The sequence below is a fragment of the Lactuca serriola genome, chromosome 4 (assembly GCF_051521515.1).
Source record: "Lactuca serriola cultivar US96UC23 chromosome 4, Lser_US96UC23_V15, whole genome shotgun sequence".
NCBI classification, from domain to species: Eukaryota; Viridiplantae; Streptophyta; class Magnoliopsida; order Asterales; family Asteraceae; genus Lactuca; species Lactuca serriola.
This window is the reverse complement of record NC_136411.1, coordinates 297,115,146-297,135,121: the sequence shown is the minus strand read 5'-3', so window position 1 is coordinate 297,135,121 and position 19,976 is coordinate 297,115,146.

Genomic DNA, 19,976 nt, shown 5'->3' with positions numbered 1-19,976 from the left:
GGGTGTGACACTTAGTTTGGATGATGACTTGAGGATCACCAAATTGATGTAGGGTGCAAATTTGATATAATAGCGTCCACGTGGAGAGATTGGTAGGTACAGTTGATCAACATCTTGAGTTGGAAGATCGAAATACTGGAAAGGAATGAAATGCATATCTTGAAGAATCCATGCTTGGAAGAGAGGAGAAATGCCAAACATCAGATTTAGATTATCCTTGAGAGCTTGAACCAAAATGCTTTCTTCCAATGCTTGTTGTAATTGTTCCTTCGACCAACCCTCATACTTTTTGAATGAACTCACTGGGCTGTCAGAATCAGTAACTATTCGTTTTCCTTTATTTATTGATAGATCAACTTGAGATGAGATGACAGAGATGATTTTTTGTCCGAATTTGTTAATGAATAGCTCATATGGAGGACGAATCAAAGACTCATCACAATCTCAACTGGTGTTTTAATTGGAGAACAATAGATAATCTGGACAATCTTCAGAACAGGAATCGGAGGAGGCAATGATTGAGTGGCTCAGAAGGCATCAATTGTCATATTGTTTTTAACCTTCCCCATGTCTCAGCTCCTTTAAAACATTTCGGACAAGGATGATGGCCAAGAGACTGAGGACATTTCATCTACTTTGCTTTAAAAAGGACATTATTTGGAGGTTCTCTACATCATCATAATCATCATCATCATCATCATCGTCACCATCATCATTAGCTTCTTAAGTGTTTACATCAACAATTTCTTTGTCAGAGTCTTCATCTCGGAGAGCAAATTTCGAGATGGATATCCATTATACTATTCGTTGCTCTCCCACACATTGTTCTCCCCCTCTTGCATAGGACGACCTTGCCTTCGATGCAACTATGGACCAGACTTGAGCTCACTTAGGAGATAGAAAAATTCATTGAAAGCTTTTGTTGATTTTCCAGGAAAGCGAATCATAGGTTTTGGCAATGGGAGCTTGAGCTTTGAGGTGATTAAAGGTTTCATCAATGATGTGAAGTATTTCATTAAACTTGTAGTTTAGAAGATCCATGTGATGTTAAGCTACATGAGTGACCTTGATAAGAACTTCTTGCATAACAATTTTTATGGCACCTTTGTGAAGAATTTCTTTCTCCAACCTCTGAATTAGTTTTTCTGGCAGATGTGAGTTTTCTTGATCAGAGTGTTAGTGGCAGAAAGCATACTATTGTGAACTTTGAGCATAGTAGTAAATTTGGAGATGTGATAATCCATGTTTTCCTTATAACATAATTCAATATCTTTAATAGTGTAACTCAGACAGAGTGATATAAGATGATCAAATTGATTTACTCGATCAAGTTCGACAAGAGGGTCAGCTTGGATCCCGGACAGTTATTTAAGCACCAGGCCAAGTTTTAGCTCAAGGTATTTAACTTGCTAAGTGACCCTGTCGACCTTGGTGTTAGCTGTAGCAACATTATCTCGGAGTTACGGCAACGCAAATGGATATGCAATGTTTTTGTTGAAGGAACCAGTATCCGAGGTCGAACTTTATGACTTTTGAACAACATCGTCTTTTCTCTTGTCATCATCGTGTAGAGCTTATTGATTAGGATAATGTTGATGACCTTCAGGTGTGATTTCTAAAGAAAGAGGAACACCATCATTGTGCTCAAGTGAAACATTTTTATCCGAAGCCTCCAAGGACGAAGTTAAACACTCACAACCTTTGGAGGAGGATCATATGAGACATTGGTATACGCGTGAGCATATCCTATGACATCATCATTGGCTTGTGGAGAAACGTCATGAACACAAACTTCAGAACTATGTATTCCTTGACTATATCGATAGAAGGTTAGTGTTTTAGATGAATTTCAGCATGTGATTGATACACGAAGGGTATGTGGCTATTGATTGCGTGTTGGCGCATTAAGATGAGCGTGAATTTCACTTGTTATCTAGAGTGATCCTGATGCATTGTATGATCCTTGTCAACAAAATTTGCCTAATCAATGTGAAAAATACCCAATCCTCCTTTACTTGAACCATGTGTTATACCGGTTGTTGCTTTCAAAATATGGGGGACTAATCCTGCTTTGGAAAGCTTGGAATAAGTGATAAGGGTTACTGATTGTGCTTATGATGAAGAGAAAGGATGTTCAAATTGAATTGTGAGTTTATCCCAGGAGGCTCCTAGGGACTTTTTTCAATACCAACACCACCTTTTTAAATAGATGGGGTAAATTATGTGTAGACTCCCCGTGTGTGTGCAAGTGATTTTGAAACTCCGAAGGGTACTTCAGAAGAGTGGTCGGGCGAGGTAAGTTGAGAGGAGTCACCAACTTTGGTTCTCAATCTAACTTTAACTTTATAAGGGGATACCTTTTGCTTGGTAATCTGTTTTACTCTACCTTCCGAGTCAGCAAGTCTATTCTTTTCCGAGGCGGTCTCATCCGACACAGGGGTAGGTTGTGTTGGGTCGAACATAGTTGTGGCCTCAAGATGGTTTTTGAGATTAAGTGAGTTGGTGTGAAAATTGTCAAAACTTAGGTTAGGACTCATCTAGTACCTTACAATTTCGTTTTGTGCAGTTACCTTTTCTTTAGATTTACAAGTTGAACTAGGTTTGCGATTTAGTAGATCCTTCGGAACAATTAGTGTACCTTAGCTTGTATGGAACAATCACATTGACATGTGAATGAACCAACTATGTGGTAAAGTGCCAAAGTTCAATCTTAAGTCTAAACACAAAACTACGTTCGGTAGATCACAACTAAAGGGTATGGTATCAACCAAAAATTTCCATATTGGAACAATAAAATGCTTAACAAGGTTAAGTATTCTACGTACATATGAGCAAAATTAAATCATAATAGTAACTAATTACAAATTTGAGGCGATGTTCATGCAATTCATAATTTCATTTATGAATCAAAAGTATAATTCAAGGATTGCCTAATCCTACGTTCTTAGATTATGAACCCTTATTCCGTTTACATGAACTATATATTTGATTTTTTTAGAAAATTTAAATCACAAAATAATTTATTCCTACAATTATAAATTAAAATGAAAGTCTATGAATCTATTTCAAAAAAAAAGTAATTGAATGAAAACCACGAAATAAACTCTTGGAAGTTTATATAATATATTTAGAACTTTTATAAAAACAAAAGAGAATTTTTATTAAATTTGAAATGGGGCCATATTTATAAAGTTCACCACTTTTTTAACAAGACTTTAATCCCTTCTCTCCTCCCAAAATTCGTTCATAGGCTATTCCAGTCCTTCTCTTTCTCTCTCTCTCACTCATTATTACTCATTTATCCAAAATCCCGTGGTCAGATTTTGCATGTCAATGTGAGAGGGAAAAACCGACCTTAAATGCATTTTCTGTGGGAGAGATTTTTCCAATTCATTTTTCAGATGTTATACAACATTTCTGGAGTTTTTGTGGCCGATTTTAATGAAGTATAGACCCAAAGAGATGACAAGAGAGATGGTCTATCCAGAGAGACATAATCTCAATTTCTCTCTTCCTTCTCTCTAGAAACCTCACTTTCTCTCTCAAAAAATCAGTCCATCAACCAAGAATTTTCAGCCTTATTTTGGGTGTTCTTGAAGCTTCATATCAAATGGTAAGTTCTTATCATACACCTCTTGAAGATCCATAACAAATTTTACAAGTTCTACTCACTTTGTCCTTCAAATTTTCGATTTCTAAGGCATATTTTTGGAAAGAACCTTTTTTTGATCTTTATATTTGTAGATAGACACCAAAAACATGTTTCATGTTCTGTAAATGGTGTTCATCCATGATCAAACCAAATTGAAGAGCAAAGGTGAGCAAATGCAAGTGTTTTCTAGCACCAAAAACCGATTTTTCAAAAGTTTAGTCTCATGTAGCTTGGTTGCATGTAAGCTCAAATGGTTAGAAACAAGTATTTCTACAGAATATCTTTCATCTAGTGTTTTTATATCTCAATCTAAGCAAAAGAAAATGATATCATTAGGGAAAATAGAAGTTTGAACAATGTTTTCATGAGTTTTACTCTTCTACATTCTCTCAGATTTGTTTACGCAACTTTTAAAATGAATAACTCACTCATTTCTTGACCAAATCACGATATTCATTTTTTGAGGACTAGGTCCATGAGTTCAATTTCGTACCCAGTTGGCCTTACTGTAAAACATTAGAAATATGATTTTAGACGATTTTTACAAAACAGTTGCGCAAACAGCATTTTTTCTGTGATCACTAGTTTTGCACTACATGATTATGACCCTTAAACTCTACAATAAATCTAGAGAAAATTATTTTAGAAACTTAATACATCTTTCTCAGAAGACCTAAAGTTTCATGAACAAAAACGTTATATAAATTTGTACAAAAATTGTTGAACTTCTAGCTACATTTGGAACTCATGCACTAGTTAGTGCTATGTTTCTAAACTTGTTGGGGTTGAGTACCCCATTTAGCTCTAAAATAATTTTTAACCAAATTGTTTTAAGTTAGCTCATGGTTTCAAGAGATGTTCTGTAAAATCCCAAGTGCTAGAACATAATCTTTATTTTTCAACAAAAATAAGGATTTAATGGCCAAAAATTCAAAATAAATAGTTATAGATGAGATATAAATCTGAAAACTTACAGAACCTATTTAAGTACAAAATGTTTATGCCACCTAAATTTTCATACAATTTGGTACTTTATTCATCTTTTTCATTTAATTAGGGCATTAATTTACAAATCCGGGTCTTAAGGCTCAAGAGCACAAACCAATATTTTTCTCTACTTGGGGAACATTGTAAGAACCGCTGGAAATTAAATTGGGAATTTTTGGTACTGTTTTCTATTTATTTAGATTTTTTTGTATTATTTAGACATAAATTGCAAATAAATAACTAATGACCTTCAAAAAATCTTATAAAATTTCAAGACACTCATTAACTTTGTTAGAACTACAATATAATTTTTTAAAAATTTTGGAGTTTATTTTCGTGCTTTTATAGATTTTTGAACACAAGGGACCGTGAATTTGATAATACCGATAATGAATCGTACACACTGTGGGCACTTTTACGACACCACTAGTTGAATATATAGTTATTATATAATGGATTAGTGAATTGTATCTCACTAGATACTATTTTTTCCATAGGACACTAGTAGAGATCGATCTCTACAACACCGAACCGCGAAGCTCGATCCACAAACTCTCTCTAGTGAGTATTCACAGCCACTGTTTTATGTTTTTAATGTTTTGGGGTGGAAAGCATGCTACAATTTCTATGAACATTATTTTATGAACTAGTGCTATGAAGTATACGATATGAACTTTGTTGTATGAACCTTGTATTATGAACTTGTACTATGAATTTGATGTTATGAACTTGTATGATTAAGTCCCCGGAGAACCGAACTACAACCTATTAACTCGTATTTCGAGCCGACGGTCTTATGGATATCACTATTTGGGGTAGACCAGTCACCAAGAACCGTAAGTGCATATTTCCGTGAACCGACATCATGGCAACCATGGACATGATGGAGTGGGGCAAGAACGGTCGTTAGGCTCGGTTGTGAACGTAGTGCTTTGGCATTCAACAATCATTTTGAGTTTGAAATTTTGTGAAAAAATCTATATTTTCTTACTAAAATGATGTACCTATATAAACCTATGAACTCACCAACTATTTTATAGTTGACCCTCATCTTTGCATGCTTTTTAGGGAATGGTCAGTGATCTAAATTAGACATCAACAAGAATTTGCACCTGATTTTTCTTTTGTTATGTATTAGACTTTGTACTAGGGAACTAAAATGTAATTGTGTTTCAAGCATAATGTAAACTTAAAATTCTCAATGATTATGGTTGGTTATCCTAGGTACCTTGTCTTATGATACCTTAGCCTATCACCCTTCGTGTTTCCGCGTTAACAGGGTGTCACATTTGGAAAGAATAGTTTATAACATGTGGTTACGTAAGCGTCTTACATGACCGAAAACATTTTGACTAGGAAACCTATAAGTTTTGATAGTTTTGAAAGAATAGTATACCTCTTGGATATTAGAGTTGAGTCGATTGACTTCATGTTTGTCAGAGTAAAGTAATTTCTGATTCAGACCCTAAAATCTCAAACTCGGGATCTCGTTTAGTTTCCTTTTAAAATTGAGGATGATGTTCCTCCTGAACTTTTGAATCGGATATGTCAGCATCGTCAAAGCCTAGAAAGTCAAAGAAATTAACATCATCTTCATCAATTTTCGAACATGGATTAATGAATTGATCTGCTGCATCTTGAAATCCATATACATTTGATTTGAGCGTTGCGTTGCTATTCTCCCCCTCAACCTGAGAAGGTTGAAACGTATCAGGATCAATTGTAGGAAATGTTGGAGTTGGACCATAAACATTTTGAGATACTAAAGAGGCGAATGATTATGGTGTTGATTGAGATTCCAAATCAAGAGTAGTTTCTATTGGTCCGAACAAGCTTTCAAAGACAACTTCATAGATAATTTGATGATCGAAGACCTAGGAGGTTGAGCATCAGACTCCATGATATGTGTTGTGACATGATTAGGCTCTGAGTTTCGGAAAAATTTATCATCAAAAGTAATATCAAAGATTCCTTCAATTACACCATTCCAATGACTCAAAACTCTGTAAGCTTTAGACTCGGCTGAGTATCCTAAAAAGATGGCTTCATTGGATTTTGGTTGAAACTTGGTGAGTTGATCATAGTCGTGTTTGATAAAGCATCTACATCCAAAAATGTGTAATAATGAGACTCTTCTTTTGACCATTCATTACTTCATATGGTGTCATGTTGAGATGACAATTGATGATGCTTCTATTTTGAATAAAGAAGGTTGTTGAGACGGCTTCAACCCAAAGATGGAGAGGACAGTTTAAAATGGTAAACATTGACAGAGAGACTTTAACAAGAGTTCTATTTCTTCTTTATACAAAACCATATGCTAAGGAGTGTAAGGAACAAATAAATTATGTTTAATGCCTTCTTCGATAAGAAACCTCTCAGTTGTGGCATTTGTGAATTCATAGCCATTCTTACATCGGATTCTTCTAACAGGAAGCTTAACGAGAACTTCATTTGCTTTGATGAAATTGATGAGTTCGGAGGCGGTTTCCAACTTAAGCCTTATGAAGAAGACCCATGTATACCTTGTCTAGTCAATAACAATCATAAGAACGTACTTTTTGTGATGCAAATTTTCTACGATGGATGGTCCACAAAGATCAATATGAAGAAGCTCATGTGGCCCCACAATGTACATTTTAATTATTACTAGATGACCTTTATTTGATTTCTTCCCACATTCACACGCATCACAAAGATAATCCTTTCCAAATTTTAGGACAGGCAAACCTCAGACCATTTCACTAGACACTAGATCAATCATGTATAAGAAGTTAAGATGTGTAAGACCACGATGCCATAGCGAACTGGCATTAAGAACAACTTTTGACAGAAGTCATAGTTGAGGCTTTCCAATGATCATGTTGATGTCCAAAGGATACATGTTTTTTAAAGCGATCAGACTTGATGAGACACTCTTTTTGGTATTTTATCATAACGTAGCTATGCTTCTTGCAAAATTCAACTGTCAGATTTCCACCAGTAAGTTGATACACATTGATCAAATTATGATTGAGATCGGACACATAGGCCACATTAGAGACAAAAAAGTTTTCGTTGGTCAGGATGCCATAACCTTGAATTTGAGAGTTTGAATTATTCCCATAAGTAATGTAACCAGTATTTGGAGAAAGTTTGAGATCACGTAGAAAATGTTTCTATCCAGTCATGTGCATGGAATAAGCACTATCAATATACCATATTGTATCTTGTTCTGAAGCACAGAGAGCGTATAGAATCAGTGAGTTTTGGAGTATTTGGGCTTTGAGTTAGATTTAGGGACTTTAGCAATGGCTTTGTACTTGCTTTGAGATTTCTGAACAACTGGTATCTCGGAATGCTTTTTCCAAGATTCTTTTTTAATGACGCAAAATGTCAGAGTCCTTTCATTTATCTAAAAGTCATATTCAACCAATGGTTGTTTGGGCACAACTTTCATCGGAAGAACATTTGTCCAAGATGTTGCTGGAAGAAATGTATTCAAAGGTGTTTTAGTTGAGTTTTCAGACTTTTTCATTTTCTATTCAAACTTTGTTTTTCAACCTTTAGAAGTTTTCTGAAAAATAGTTTCTGAACATCTTTTCTTTGTTCATTGCATTCGTAGGCACATTTGGTTTTGTAAATTGTTGCGATTAAAAATTTTTGCCTTCCGATTTAGCAATAAAAATAGAAGAGGATGTTTTCTGAGGAGAGTCGGTTTTGTTGGATAAGGTCTCAACAATATCATTTTTCACATTTGTGATAGGTGTATCTTGAATGTCTGAGCTAACATGAGCATATGGTCTTTTAAGAATCTTAACATGCATGAAGGTAATGTGATTCCTAGTAGGTAAACCGACTGTTCGACACATTTTCTTTTTATAACTTTCAAGAAACCTAGAGCATTGCCTAGACTTGGTTTCTTTTTCAAGAGCTTTCCTGGCTTTAGTTTTTGCATGAAAAGTGTCCTACATGTTCAACCTAGGTTCCTTCTGAGAGTCAGATGATGATTTGGAAGTTTGTTCAACTGATGGATTTTTGAAATGTAGCTTAATTGGAACTAGAGTCGATTTTGAGACTGCATTAGAGTTGGAGACACATGAATCGGATGAGGATTCGTTATTAGTGTTAAGTTCTACATCACTATAAAAGGAATCCAAAAAGGATTTGAATGGGTCAGAGTCATGTCCATTTGTGACAGAGATGATTTTCTCGATAACAAAGTTGTTTAGAGAACCGGAGTTTGGAGCATAAACTCCAATATTGTTTGTGTTATGTAAGGATTTTGTAGATTCATTCAGGTCTAGGGATATCAGAGGCGGAAGTTCCATGGAATCAGGAAATTTAATAGTGATTGGTTTGAACTCAGGAATCAGAGACTAATATTTTTCTAAGGTTTGATAAAGGGACGACAATTGTGAGACAAGGGTATCCAAATAAGTATGTTTTAGAATGTCTCCCATAGACTTTAGATTTTGAAGTTCCTTCTGGTGACGAGTAACTGGCTTTGGAAACTCTCTACCAAGACCTGGTGCTTTGGACCATGGATGATGAAAATTGTGAGTCATTACTTCATTTGGTTTATGAACATCAATCAAATTATGCAAACCATCATTTTTCACATTAAGTCATTTATTATCAGTAACCAAGATGTTTCTTTCACTAAGAGTAATTTCACATTTGTCATTCAAAATAATACATTCATCCTTAGCCATTACAAGTTCTCTCTCTAATTATTCAATCCTAAGCTTGTGGTCTTCAAAACATAGTCTAAGTCTAGTTAATTCAATATCTAACTTCTCACTAACTTCTATGGGAAGTTCATAAGATTGATAAATAACAGTCATATATTATTGAATTTGCGTTAGCTAAGGTTAACAAATAGATAAATCAAAATGATTATAAGTGATTATAGATTTTACCGGCTAAATGATGCTTCGGCCAGGTCGATCATTTGTAGCCATGTAGCAAAAGTTTGGCTCAACATCGTCATTATTAGCTTTCAAACCAGAAGTCCAATAACCCTCTTCACACTCCATTGATATTCTAGCCATCAGACACAGATTCAATACAGATTTCTCATCACCCTCATCCCCAGGTGACCAATACACATCAAAATTTCTTGAAACCATATGGACAAATGCCTTTTCACTTTCTACAAGTTCTTGTGCTTAACTAGCCTAATAGTCAAAAAATTTCACTTTTGGTTTCTAAGGAATTTTAGACAAATAGTCCTTAGCATAATGGTTTCGGAGACCACATTTGTGACATGTAACATTAGGCTTGACTGAATTTGGAATTTCGTGATTTTTTTAAGAGAGATTCAGAATGTTGGATCGGTATACTAGTGGATTTTCGGTGGGTTTATGATAGGGTTCAGGATTGCTTTGATGAGGAGCTTGAAATCGGTTTTGAGGAGGCTTTTGATTGGGATTCCGTGGCCATATGTGCTTCATATATAGAATTGAAAACACATGTTGGAAACGAAGTTCGGAATCAGTATAATCTAGATCCCGGTTTTCTTCAAATGGATGGCTCGGAACCAGAGAGGTTGGTGCAACATGTGGTGTAGGTTAAACAGGTGGAATATGTGGGGTGACTCTAAAAGGACTCAAAACATATGGGGTCAAAATCAGTAGAATGACCAAACTGAGTAAAGCAAGAGGACATCCTGAGAGTTCTCTCAACATTTGAGCAACATTGGATCTATGACCTTCCAGCTCGTCAAAAAAACTCATAAAGCTTTAGTTTCTTCAAAGATCCATTACTCTGAAGACATGACTTGACATTTCCCGATCCTTTTCCTAGGTTGTTAATGAACTTGAGGTTCTAGTCGAGTAGAGTTCAGATTACTGCACGTGTTGTCATGTTGTTCACCATGATCCTATATCAATTTGATGTAAATGCTACAGATTCACCAGGAATTGTAGTGAAGGTGTCGAAGTTGTATAAAATAAACGTCAAATGCTTATCCTTCAAGTACACTGAACCTTCAAACAAATCTTGTAGTATATCCCAAATTTCATTAGCAGATTTACAGAAATTAATGTTCTCAAAGAGAGATGGGGGTACACCAAAAACCATTTTAGAGAAGGTGATTTGATATGTATAAATTTTTTCGATGTATGTTGCAGTCACTGGTGCTTGTCGATTCTCCTCTGGGCCCATGAGACTCGAAACAGAGTCTCTAACCACTTATCTTATTGGAACATGAGGACCTTCTTTCATTGATCTCCATATTTCTTCATCTTTTTCTTTACGAAGTAAAAATCTCTCCACTCTCACTTTCCAATGATCATACTCTTCAAAACCTAGAAATAGGGAACGCATTGGGCAACCCATGCTACTTACTATTTGCATTAAGTACATTTGTTGAGACTAATTAAAAGCAGCCATTAAAGTTACGATATTAGAGCTGAAGTGGTATATAGAAGAACTTTTATCCTGAATACAGGAATGATCGAGATACCACGGTAATCTTCAACCAACTAATATGTGTTCTTATGGATTCAAAGGACAACCACTTAGGCTTTGATACCACTTGTAGGTTCCAATTTTCTACAATTGGATTTTTTCTGAACTAAAGGTATACTTTTAAAATTTAAGTATTTTATAAGAAGTATACAAGTATACATACATACCAGAAATAGTATCACAAGAAGAACAGGACCAAAGTATTTAGATGTTGGACATCGTGGTTAAACCTAGACAGTTATTTAATCATATCTTGGATAAATATAGCTTGATCAACTATATTTATTAGAGATACGACCAACATGTTTTTAGGAGTGATTGTGGTGCTGTAACAACTCTAAAACTTAAGAACGATACATATAAAAGAAACACTAGAACTAAACGTACATTTAAAATACTATAGGAGTATTTGTAACACTATGATACTTGAGCCAAACATAGGAAAAAAAGAACCTTTATTGATAAGACCAATAATTGCTAAGGGTATATATTTGGTGTACACTATGTGATTATATGGGGATCGGGCACAAATCACGTGATACAACTCCTTTCCAAGTGTTGCTATTAGTTTAATGGCAATTGTTTACTTGTATTAGTAGACTTCCACTGTAAATCGCTTAATAGAACACTATAACTGTCAGGATAAGATATATCTTGTTCAATATCACCTGACTCATGACCACTATAGTGGACTTATCATCATTTTCTCTTGAATTATTTAATAGAAAGATGCCTCCAAATAAGTCCAATAGAAAGAACAACAATCCACCGCAGCCACCTCCTCAGTACGATCCTACCGTATTTCAAGTAGCAGTGACAACCACCGTGGCTGCCGCTATGTCACAAATAAATGCAAGTGGCACAAGTGGGTCAGGTAGTGGCGCCAACCCATCCAACCTCAGAGATAGTCATGGAAACCCTATGGAGTGTTCATACAAGGACTTCACCAATGCTAAACCTCAACGTTTTGATGGCACTGGAGGTGTTATTGCCTTGATGCGTTGGTTCGAGAAGACCGAATCAATATTCGACCCCGAATCTAGAAATGTAAAATTTGCCGCATGCACCTTCACTGACATGGCTCTCACTTGGTGGAAAAAAAAAAGTAAAGTCCCTGACTCTCTTGATAGCTAATGCTATGAGTTGTGATGATTTGAAAGAATTGATGCTAGCGGAATACTACCCGAAGGGCGAAATGCAAAAACTAGAGTAGGAGCTCTAGAGTCTGAAGATGAAGGGCTCCGACATCACTTCTTACACCGTGAGGTTCAGTGATCTTGCTCTTTTATGTCCCGGAATGGTTACCCCAGAGAGAAAGAAGGTGGACAGATTCATATGGGGATTAACTCCCCCAACGTAAGGAAATGTCCTAGTTGCCAACCCACTCACGTTTGACATTGCCAAACTGCTAGTGCAAAAATTAATAGATCATGGAGATCGTCAAGATTTTGTGTCAGCTGCTCCCGAACCACCTAAAGAAAGTGGTGGCAAGGAGATGTTTTGCAACATGCGAAAGGGCCAACCTTCACAGGATCCCTCCAAGAAACAGCAAACAGTGGCAGTCCATGCTGCTACCCTCCCTGCTGTTGTTCCCACCACTCAAACACAGCCTGGTAGATACGCTGGGAATCTGTTGAAGTGTTACAAATGCAATTTCCATCATCATGGGCCTTGCCGTGAGATGCAATGCACCAGCTATAATAGAAAGGGGCACACACCCCATTTCTGCAAGACGCCAGCACAACCAACCAACCAGACCCCTGGAGATGGGGTAGGCCAAGCCTGCTATGAGTGTGGTGAAACTGGGCACTATAAGAGGGATTTCCCGAAGACAAGAAATGTTGGCAACACAGGAGGAGTACTGACAATGGGTCATGAGGAAGCAGTAGGTACGTTTCTTCTCGATGACTCTTATGCATGCATACTCTTCGATTCTGATGCAGAGAGGAGTTTCGTCTGTCATAAATTCAAACACATACTCATACACAAATCACAACCTCTAACCGAAACATTCACTATCGAAATGGCTAACAGAAAGAAAAAAAATCTAATGATGTATTCATTGGTTGTAGCCTCACTCTAAATGATTATTCCTTTCATATTGACCTTATATCTGTCTCCATAAAAAGCTTTGATGTCATCATCGACATGGATTGACTCACTGTGTCCATAAAAAGCTTCGATGTCATCATCGACATGGATTGGTTGATCCCTAATCGTGCTGATATCCTTTGCTACGAAAAAACCATTCGCCTCAATCTGCCAAACGACAAAACTCAAGTTATCTACGTGAATAAACCCAGCACGAACCTCGACATCATTTCAAGCATCAAAGCCCAAAAATACCAATGAAAGGATTGTTATGCATTCATAGCCCATGTAATCAATGAAAAAAAAGAATTTACAGACTTTGAGAGCATCCCCGAAGTCTGTAACTTTCCTGATATCTTCCCCAAAGATCTTTCAGGAGTTCCTCCCAAGCACCAAGTCGAGTTCCAAATCGACTTGATTCCTGGAGCTACCCCCGTAGCCAAATCTCAATATCGTCTAGTTCTAGCGGAGATGTAGGAATTATCCAACCAACTAAACGAACTGCTCGGTAAAGGATTCATTAGACCAATCTTCTCACCCATGGGAGCAACTGTCTTGTTCGTTAAGAAGAAGGATGGATCTTTCTGATTGTTCATAGATTACCGCGAGCTGAATAAGCTCACCATTAAGAAATGATAGCCTCTTCCAAGAATAGACTCCCTCTTAGATCAACTCCAAGGAGCTAGCTACTTTTTGAATATAGAACTAAGATCAGGGTATCACCAATTACGAGTTCACGAAAATGATATTCTCAAAACAAAATTCATAACTCGTTATGGTCACTGCGAGTTTGTAGTAATGCCCTTTGGTCTAACCAACACACCCTCAATGTTCATGGATTTAATGAACAGGGAAGAACATAGTCAGCACGTGAGACAAGTCTTAAAAAATTTAAGGGCAGAAAAGCTTTATGCTACGTTCTGAAAGTGAAAATGTCCTTGGTCACGTGTTTAGTGAAGAAGGCATACACATGGATCCCTCCAAATTTAAGGCAATCGAGAACTGGTCAGCTCCCAAAAAGCCAACAAAGACCCACTAATTTTTGGGACTTGCTAGCTACTACCACATATCCATACAAAACTTCTCAAGAATTGCTAAACCTCTTACTACCCTAACTTAGAAGGGTGCGGCTTTTAGTTGGGGAGAAAAGAAAGACATTGCATTCCAAATGCTGAAGCAAGCCCTATGCAGCGCACCTATCCTGTCTCTTCCATAAGGGTTAGAGGATTTCTTTATATACTTCGATGCATCCAACCAAGGGCTAGGTTGTGGGCTTATGAAGCGATGAAAATTTATTGCTTATGCTCGAGACAACCGAAGGTGCACAATTTCAACTACACTACTCACGATCTTGAGTTGGGAGCAGTAGTTTTTGCGCTAAAAATCTGGAGACATTACCTTTATGGTACCAAGTGCACTATCTTCACCGACCACAAAAGCCTTCAGCACATCTTTGATCAGAACGAACTAAATATGAGACATCGAAGATGGGTAGAGCTACTCAATTATTATGAATGTGAAATCCACTATCATCCCGGTAAAGCCAATGTAGTAGCAGATGCCCTAAGTTAGAAGAAGTACCCATGTCGTAAGGTGAAGGCACTAACCATGACAATCCATTCGCACCTGTCCACACAGATCAAAGAGGCACATCTAGAAGCCTTAAAACCATATAATGTGGCAGATGAAGCATTAAGAGGAATCGAGAACAACTTCGAAATCAAGAGTGACGGAGTTCGTTATTTCATGAAACGGATCTGGACACCAAGATTCAGTGGGTACAGAGATGTCGTCATGAGTGAATGCCACAAAACTCTATATTCCTTTCACGCGGGTTCAGATAAGATGTATCTGGATCTCCAGAAATAGTATTTGTGGCCAAACATGATAGCAAAGATTGCTACCTATGTGGGAAAGTGTCAAACTTGCGCCAAAGTCAAGGTAGAATATCAAAAGCCCTCAGGTTTACTTTAACAACCAGAAATACCTGAATGGAAGTGGCAGCGGATCACAATGGATTTCATTACCAAGTTGCCCAAGATGTCGGGAGGTCATGATACTATCTGGGTAATCGTCGACAGATTAACCAAGTACATCCACTTCCTGCTAATCAAAGAAACAGACAAGATGGATAAGCTGACTAGAACCTACATTTGAGAGATAGTACGACTACACGGTGTGCCCATATCTATTATCTCGGATAGAGACCGTAGGTTCACCTCGCGATTTTGGCAATCACTTCAGAAGGTTGATGGAACTAAGCTGGACAGGAGTACAGCTTACCATCCACAAACTGATGGGCAGAGTGAAAGAACCATCCAAACTCTAGAAGTCATGCTGAGAGCCTGTGTGATCGACTTTGGTAAAGCATGTGACACCCATTTGCCACTAGTTGACTTTTCATATAACAACAGCTATCACACTAGCATCCAAGCTGCTCCATTTGAATCTCTTTATGGCCGTAAGTTCAGATCCCCTCTGTGTTGGGATGAAGTGGGTGACACACTGCTAGCTAAGGGACAAATCCATGATAGCACTCTCACTGGTCCGGAAATCATTCGAGAAATCAAAGAAAAGACCGTCAAAATAGAAGAATGAAAAAAGCCTCTAGAGATAAACAAAAGTGCTACACAGACAATAGATGAAAATCTTTGAAATTCCAGGTTAGTGACCGTATTCTACTACAAAACTAAAAAGGTCACTACGCTCCCACTAGCTTTGACAAATACATAGGATTCATCCTGACTTCTAGAAAATCCAAACTTTTTGACCTTTTCATGGAATAAAAGATGCTAAGATGTTCATTTAGCTCCATAGGTAGATTTTGCAAGCTTGCATACCTTATTAGTGTATTTAGCATGTTCAAAACCTTATGGATGATCCATGTAAACATTCATAGTCACATTCCCGTTAAGGAAATCGATTTTAACATCCATTTACCATACTTTATAATCATAAAAAGTTGCTACGATAAGCATCACCCTAATTTAATTGACCTTGGAAACTGGAGAAAAAGTCACATCACATTCAACCCCTTGATTTTGAGTAAATTCCTTTGAAACCAGTCAGGCCTTGGACATTTGTACATTACCATCCATTTCAGTCTTCTTGTTGAAGGTATATTTACAAAGTATTCTCTTCTGATCGAGGATATGATCAACCTAGGTCCATACTTGGTTATCATACATGGATGGATCTCGCTATCGATTACCTCTTTCCATTTAGCAAGCTCGGGGCTTGCCATTTGATCCTTGTAGTTAGCTTTCTCATCCAAATTTACGAGTGTGTTATCATTGATAAACATGTCCCTGTTTGTAGTTGTATGGAAACTAGAAAACATAGGTGACATACTAACTCTACTGGATCGACGAAAAAGTAATGAATTGTCAATGGGCTCAACATACATTTCATCTTCGGGATGAATTCAACTTTGATCTAAGGTTTCCTCATTAGATGGCTCCTATATTTATTCAAGATCAATCGTACTCCCGTTGTCCTCTTTGGATATGAGCTCTCTCTCATGAAAGACTCCTCTTCGAGCTATAAAGACCATGTTATCAGTGCGTTTGTAGAAAAAGTATCCAAATGAATTATATGGGTAACCAGCAAAAATACACCTCTCAGCTCTTAGCTCTGGTTTCTAGCTTTTCTTGGGTCTGTAAAATTGTTATTAATGTGTGAAATTTGATTAGCAATAGTGATTCCTTTTGATTAAACTAGCATGGAAACAAGTATGAAAATTAGTTTATGACCTTTAGGAACGACAAAAATGAAAACCAGCACCACAAGGTTTTCAGAAACTGTTACCGAAAGTTAGTTTTCTACTAGTGTGTCTTGTAGAAAAAGGAATACTTGATCACTTGTCCAAGGTTTGTCTCATATCTAGTTCGTGTAAGTCTATAATTAGCATTAGATGGCATACTCCATGTTATTATTAAGGAGTATCGCACCATACGTTTTGGTGACTTCTACAACTGGAGACTAATGGAAATACTGCCCAAGGTCACAACAATTTGGTAATAGTCTTATTAATACTAGGGTCCTTTTGGTTTACACACAAGAACATATCTAATCTATAATCGACTAGAAGGAATATTTAGGAAATAGTTTATTAATTTGTTAGTGTTTAATAAATTAAAAGAACCATGTAGAACTTAAAGTGTTTAAAGTCTAATATTTTAATTTCCAATCTTTGGGATAATTACTTAGTGACCAAATATTTAATTAATTAGGATTGTAAACCGTCACCCATTTTAAAAGAAGTTGATCTAAGAAAATAACATGTCGTAATCTTCCTTCTTACGTGACACATTGGACGAATATGTTGAGTCTAGTGGATTGCATCATGGGCTCGGTCCATAGCCTAGTTTAAATGTCGGTATTGGGCCTGTCCAGGCGTGCATTATTTAGTAATAGGGTTTAGTATATAAGCTGCATGTATGCAGACTTAGAATAGATGGATTTCATTGTTTTCGTTTTCATAGCTTGTAAACCCTAGCTCGCCTCTACAGCGGAAGTTCTTCATCGAGCTCTGCTGATGCGTAACTCAGTTTTGAATCATAAGCTCATATTTGATTATGTTCTATGTTCGTTCTTATTTTGTTCTTAAACTGTTAAGTTTTCTTTTATCGGACATGTGAAAAATCTAAACGATCTAAGATTTTTGAACTCATCAATTGGTATCAGAGCAGGAGACTTTGTAATCTATACACACCACTTTTGTCGAAGAAGTTCATAGGGTTTTTATTCCGCATTGATTAATATTTATTGAGCCGTCACTCCTTATTGGCGTATCTCATTAATTGTTAATCTAACCCTAATCAAAAAATTACAAGTCTGATCTTTTATAGGTTTTCGATCAAAAGTATTCACAATGTCTATGGACGATTCTCAAACCAATCCAATAAATATCTCCAACAACATAGGATCTACAACAAGAATACCGATCTTGTATACGCAAGACTATGAAGTCTGGACGCATCACTTTGAAGATTACGTGATTGGATCAGAGGACAATGGATATATAATCTGGGAAGCAATTACTTCATGCCCATTCACTCATTCTAGCACATCAAAGATTGTTAAAACGCAGAAAGAATACGATCAGCTTGTCAATGATGTCAAGGACATTCCTCAGGATGAAAAAGAGAAGTTTCAGTGAAACATCAAATCTCTAAGGATGACAAGGTTTGCGCTGCAATCGGATACGTTTCGTTTGGTAAGTTCATGTGCTACAGCTAAGGAGATCTGGGATAGATTGAAGGAATTATATTCCACAGATGAAGATCTGGAACACTCTACTTAAACCCTCCTGTTATCAGAGTTTGGTGATTTTAAGCAAAAGCCTGAAGAAAAGCTTATCCAAACTTTCGATCGTTTCAACCATCTTTTGAGCAAGATGATAAAGCATGGGATTGAAAGAAAGGTGATTGAATAAAAGGTCAATTTCATGAATGGTCTCAGACCTGAATGGATGGCCGTTGTGTCAACTGTCAAAGCTCATGAATAGTTCAAGTCATACTCTCTGGCAAAACTTGTAGGTATTTTAAAATCCCATAAGAATGCCTTATCGAAGGGAACGAATGTAGTTTCGGGTCTGGGTTCCTTAACTCTTGTCTCCAAAGGAAAGAGTTCGATTGAAGAGGAAGAGGAATTAGATCTTGCTGATTTTGATCTAACCGACAAATAATATGCAATGATGGTGTCAAACCCCAAAAAATTCATCAAGAAGAAATTCCCAGCTAACAAGAACTGAAACTGGCAGGGAAGTTATAGTACCGAACGGATCAAGGAGGAACCGAAGAAGGGATCCAAATCCGAAGAGTCAAAGAAGGAAGCTAAAATTGGAGGCAACTCAGGATTTGACTGTCATTACTGTGGAGGCAAAAATCATTTTGCTAAAGATTGCATGCTGAGAAAGAAGGAAGAGAAGACAAGCGAAGATGATGAGGAAGCGAGCCTCCTGAGAAGATTGGAGGAGATAAAGAAAAGAAAGTCAGCTGTTAATAACTCTCCTATGAATGCTTTAATTGTGCAGGGTTCAAACAACAGTGATGAGTTTGGAGGTGTGGAGGTCTGGTCCACAGATTCGGAGGATGATGAAGTTAGGAAGCCTACTCACGGAAAAGCTATGATGGCAAAAGCAGAGCAGTCAATGGGAAGATGCTTTGCAGTGACTGAGGGTGTGTCCCAAATGAGAGGATACACAACTGATGGGGGAGTTGAAGAAGAAAGAGAGCGAGAGGAAAAATGTTTTGCTGCCAAGCCTGTCAGTGCTCAGATCAACGAATGTGATGAGTTGATCAAAAAGGCACAAGATATTCTTGCTTCTCTAAAAATACCTGCTAATAATTATGAAAATGAATTAAATAATTTGAAGTCAAAATTCTCTAGCATAAGTAGCAGTCTCACCCAAACCCGTGTCACGAATTCTAATCTAACTGATCAAATCAACAGGATTTCATCAAAGAGTGAGGAACGAAGAATGTGGATTGAGCAAAAGGAAAAGGAATTACTTAGATCTAAAGATGATTCAGTTTATTTGCAAAGAGACAATCTTAAACTTCTCAAGCAAAGAAATGTTTTTTGTTTAATTGCTAGGAGGCTTTATTTTAACATTACTCAGTTGCATCTTGATTGTGAAATAGGGAAGAAAATTCATCGTATGATTTTACCTTTCCTTGAATTAAAGGAGAATGAAATCGATGCAGAAGCATACAACTGTGAAAGTGTTGTGTCCTCTGATGAAGTGTCTCCAACATATAAGATAGGTCTGGATAAAATTGAATCTTAC